Source organism: Juglans regia, chromosome 13, assembly GCF_001411555.2.
Source record: "Juglans regia cultivar Chandler chromosome 13, Walnut 2.0, whole genome shotgun sequence".
In the NCBI taxonomy this organism is placed as follows: Eukaryota; Viridiplantae; Streptophyta; class Magnoliopsida; order Fagales; family Juglandaceae; genus Juglans; species Juglans regia.
In genome coordinates, this window is record NC_049913.1 from 36147953 (window position 1) to 36153952 (window position 6000).

A 6000-nucleotide genomic window follows, 5' to 3' on the forward strand; every position below is an offset into this window, starting at 1 on the left:
TTATTTTTAATTTAAATCTCAGTTGCAAGTTGCAAATCAAGTTAAGTAATTTTTGACTCAATATATAGAAAACAATTATGCACAAATGTCGAAGTTTTGATCAATTTCTCTCACGGGAAACATCAATCGAAAAGTATTGAGTCTATTCATATTAAAAAATAATATTTTATTAAATATTTATTTAAAATTATTTCATTTCATTATCTAAACTGCATCTTAAACTTTATTTATTTCAACACTCATTAAAAATAAAAATGAGTTTTCACGTGAGAATATCATATTCTAGATCTAAAATGTCATATTGTGAGGAAAATGACATGCATATTGTAGTTTAAAAACAAATCAATGATTTTGACCTCTCCCGAACAAAAATAAATGAATAATATTATTATTAATGAGAATATAATATTTTTATCGTTTGTATCGAACTCATTTGTCAGCTCTAGTGGAAATTGTAGTTGGTCTTCGTATAAATTCACCAATATGTAAAAAAAAAAAATTAAAAAAAAAAAAGTATTAATATTTATTCACGATCAGGAAACGCATTTGCAGCCAATTTAAGGTCGAAGACAAGGGTTGTAGACCGACCGCCACTTGATTGGCTGTATGATGGGTCGTTCTCAGGTTGCACTGTCTGCCTCAATCATTTATATACATAGTGGGTTCCAGCGGCCTGGTCTGCCCACTTGCACTCCAACCTGTTTGGAATTTTCGAAATTTTCAGATGAAAAAATATGATTAAAAAAAGATTTTTCAAAGTACAACACTTGTGATCATCTTACAAGGTTCAAGTACTGATCTTACTGTTGAAACTGGTTTTATAATTAATTGATTTTTTAAATTAATTTTCTTAATTAATTAATTAATTAATGCTAAATAAATTGTTTTTAAAAACATGTTTGGACAACACATGATTTTAACCTACTCGTCGACACTAGATCATTTGATTATGTATCAGCGATATTAATGTAGAGACAGATTTAACAAGATCAAGAGCAAAAGACACCCCATATAAATTTCTCAATATCAATGTCGGCTAAAAGTAGTGGTCCCTCGCATGAAGTTCTCACCAGTACTTTAGACTTTAACGGCTGCTCTCTTGATTTTCTGTTCACTTTTGTTTCACTATCAGTGATTCGGTATTGACTATTGACCGGTCATTTAATTTCAAGGTTAATTAAATTTAGATAGTAAAAATAATCAGATGAAAGTTGAATAAAATATTATTATTATTTTAAAATTTATAGATTTTATTTTTTTAATAATAAATTTTATTTTCTTTTGAATAGAGTGTCCGAGACTTATACACCATAAGACTGTATCTAATCTTACTTATATTATTGATGTAGAATCTTTTGGCATTAGTAGTATAAAAAGTATTAATATTTTTGAACTTTTTTATGTATGTTTTAATTCAAGTACTGTAAGCGATGTATTTAAGTACAAATTTAAAGATAAAGAGACGAGATGTGAACGTACATATTGGAACAGATATAGGAATCGAATTAGAAGGGAATATATGCAAATTTGCGTGATTCCAAAAGATTTTGTAAGCATAATTTTGAGTAGCTTTAATCATGGAATTCATATCCATTGGGGATTACTTTTCATTAGATATGGTTCAATACATTCATTCATCAGCTAATTAGCGTCCTAATGCATTCTAGCCCTACAAAATAAGGTTATAGCATTTATATAATATTCTTACATAAAGTTCACTGACCTTTGTTTCTCTGTTTGTCTATGAAAGCCAAAATTAAAGAGACACCGAAAGTGGAAAATAAAGAATCACCCATCACTATCATGAGGTGTTCATTTGTTAATCATCCTAATTTCTTTTTTTTTTAATAAATTTTTATTAATTACAAAGGCAGTTGCCAGTAGAAATGATGAGGGAGAAAATCCCCAAGGAACATGATCTCAAACATTAGTAATATACATTGAAAAATATAATAAAAACTAAAATGGAAAATGATGGCTGAATGGCCCAAATCTAAGTTTTGAAGTCTCTTATAAAACCAAATAAAGAATTAGAAACTTGCTAGAAATAAGTAACATAATTAGCACCAAAGGGGATAGGTAGGAGAGAAAGAAATAAGTGAAAAAACTAGTCATGGTGAGACCAGAGGCCAAAACACTCGGGCCGGATTGTTTTATCTCAACATCTAAACACCATTCAAACATACACTTTTTAATTTTAAATTTTTAACTTTTTATCTAATCATTATTTAATTATTACAAAATTTCCAAAATGTAAAAAATAATTTAATTTTTTCAAACTCCAAATAAAAAATTATATTCTAACATTATTTTAATTTTATAATATTTTTATTTCATTTTTTCTTCACATTTCTCAAAGAGAAATTCTATTTGCAGTCTTGAAGTGGGGACTGCATGTGCAGGCACATGCTTAAATGAGAGAAAACATTATTTTAGTAAGGATAATTTTATAATTTTACAAAATTTTAAAATTAAAATAGCCTAAGCCTGCACATGCAGTCCCCAAGTGGGAACTGTACCTAGTATTGCTCTTTCTCAAAACTCCATAAACCATCATAACTCAAAATATTTTACTATTATTAAAAAACTATTTCACTATTATCCCTAAATTTTTTTTTATCTCATTTCATTCTCTAAGACTAAACACCTACTCAGCGCGCCTTACTAATATATATTGAAAGCATCTACATAATCATTATTTTTATTTTTATTTTGTGGGGGGGTTTTAATTAATATTAATGGCTACATGGTGCTCCCCTAATTGATCCAGCTCAATAATGACGACTAAATAGCAATCACTTCAAAGTTATCAGGCCTACTCATGACTAGGACCTTTAAGTTTATCATTTTATTTTTATTTAGTTACACAGATAAAATGATAAAAATTAAAAATTAAATAAAATATTATTAAAAACCGAGAATAATTAATATTAATAGCTATATGGTGCTCTCCTAATTGATCCAGCTCGATAATGACGACTAAATAGCAACCACTTCAAAGTTATGAGGCCTACTCCTGACTAGGACCTCTAAGTTTAGCACTTCATTTTCGTTTGTTTACATATATGAGATGATAAAAGTTAAAAATTAAATAAAATATTATTAGAATATTATTTTTTTATATTATTTTTATTTTAAAATTTAAAAAATTTGAATTGTTCATTAATATATTTTATGTAAAAATTTAAAAAAATTGTATTAATTATATGAGAAACCAAATAAGGCCTTACCTTAGACTTTGGAATCTAGGCATGTGAACAGGCTTACAGCTTGAAGATGAGATGTCTATTATATATGGGTGCAAGTTGTTTCTTCTCAATAATTTGCCGAGAAAACGTTAAGCAAAGTGGTTGCTTAGGAGCTTCGAATACCCAGCTAGCTAGCTACACATTCACATTCAGAATTGCAGATATATACAAGTTGCTTCTCCTACAAGGACCCGTGAGACCAAGCCAGGTGTGTGTGTGTATATGCACCTACTAATCACAACCAAAATATCTGGCTGTCACCTTAATTTGTTGATATTTGGGCACCCATTTAGCAAGCCAAGCATGTTATAATATATTTTGTTGAAGAAGCTAGCATAACAATATCTTCAATGCTTACACACTATTGGGTCTGATTTTAAGATGGATATAAAATACTAATTTCTATGCATCTGATCTTCAATTTTTTAGGAGGATGGTTGCTGGTTTTCTCTCATGCATGCTGGAAACATATATGATCCAAACTTATACAGGCCTGAAATTCAGGAATGATAATCTGTACTTTGCTAGGCTGATCTTTTGAATTCCTTCGGGTCTGTATATCTTATATATATGTTGAAGATTCTGCAAATATGTTTGGCTGTCTCCAGGATTTGTACGTGTGCAATGTTAAAGTGGAGAAAATTACAAGATGCTCTGGTTTTTGTTGCAGATGTTCCCGCTCTAAGACCTCGGTTTGCATTTGTTCTTTTGATCGATTAATACAATATATATATACTCAGAGAAAGATGAACACACTGGCACTTATTGCACCAAAAGGCTATATCATTATTTGTCAGTTTTTCCAGCTAAATGCTTCTGATGATGTGAAGAGTAAAGTCTTCAATATGGAACTTGGCCTTGAAAAGAAACCCTATAAAAAAAAAGGAAATAATGGAGTAAAGTAAATAAAATATGGCAAGTTTGGTTTAAGTTGCGATCTCATTATGTCAATGACGAGTAATGAAAAAGATCAGAGAGGAATTTTAATTGTAATTTCTTGAGCAATCATTGATGTTTCCCACCAATATGAGCATGGCCAAAACTTTAATGATGTCCTCAAAAAGGATATACGACCACTTCATTTTCTATCAACTCCACTTGGTTTGTTGCTCAAGTATCATGTGTGGGGTAAATTTATGGTAGGTGCGGACAACAAGCGCATCATTGAAAGCAGCTAAAAGCTTCTCTCGTCATTGTGTGATTCACTATCATGAACTTCAAAGCAAGGGGGGCCGGGCCCTTTTAAATTATATTAATTTCTGTTTGGAAACTAGTAAAATTTGGACCCCAAATCGTTTCTCACGAAATTTCTGCTTTCCGCCACCATTATTATTATGTACAATAAATGTCAAATGCAGTAAGCAAATTGGACCTTAATTAGAGGGGCCTACGTACTTTTGAGTAATTAGTGAGTAAATGATCAGCATAATAGGAGAATAGCTTTAGTTACTAAAAATAAAGAAGCCCTACAAATTAACAACTGTGTAAACTAACGGTTGATATAACCATTCCTGATCATCCACTCCAAACTCCAATGGTTGTTCACGTTTCTAAGGGTACAGCCAGTAAGCCCACCCAAATGTTGCTTGTCGATAAACATCAAGTTGGGCCTTGGCAAATCTTTGGTATTCCTCTTTTGATGCTCATATAACTTGCCACTCGGCTACCCATTCACCTGTAACTTAACAACATTAACCAAGTGTTTTTAGACCAAGAAAACATGGCATCCTAATAAGGAATATGGTTTTGTACGTTGGGGAGTATGCATGGGAGACATTTGGACGTCATACCTACAAAAAAAAAAAAATCAATGTTCGTTACTGGAGAAAAGGTTGTAATAGTGGACATCTATAACAGATCCCATTAAGCCTCTAGCTAGAGGGAAGAGCTCTCTCGGGTCACCTGGTCCTAGCTGGTTAGACAGAACCACATAAGCCTTGGAAGAGTGCTTGCGGACTGCATCTTGACCAGCCTTGTAGTGCTTGTTTAGGCAGTCTAGAGATGCTCCTGGTGCCAGAGGCTCATTAATGAGTTCGACTGCGTAAAGGCTCGGGCTCCTAGTTCACTTGGAAGAGTGCACTTGATCTGGGCAAGAAGTATTGTTACTTTATGCCACAGAATTCCTAGTTCAAAATACGACCTATTAAAGCTGATAGTCTTTCAACACACTTAACATTATTTACAGGGAAAGAAGAGATAATTATTAAAGGGTTGTGGGTTTCACAATATACAATTTAATGAGACAAAATAATTACCAGCTGCTTCATGGGTTTGTCTATAAAGAGTACTCACCAAACTAGCTACCTGAAGATTGAGCAGGTGTTGAGGGTCATAACATTTATAAAATTGTTTAAAAAATCTGTGAGTAGTACTTGATCTTTAGCAAAATGTTGTTGATCAATCTCAATAATCGGATTGCTGTCGATTGCTATGAGTAAATAATTTTGATCTATAAATGAGGTTCGAACTGATTTAAACCATGTAATTGGGCAGCAAGACAGATTAGTGAATTGGAGTGCTTTATTTTTTGACTTTGCAGAACTCAATTCTCACTTTTGTTTTGATACACAGTAGGCATACGATCGAATTTACTTACAATATACCACATAATAAATGTAGCTGGAAATGATAAAAAAATCTAAAATGGGACGTTACGACATTTCTCTCCAGTATATAAAATTGCTCTGTTTTGGATACCACGATGTTGTGCCATCAATTCGAGTAATTATCACGGAGTTTCAGGATATGGATA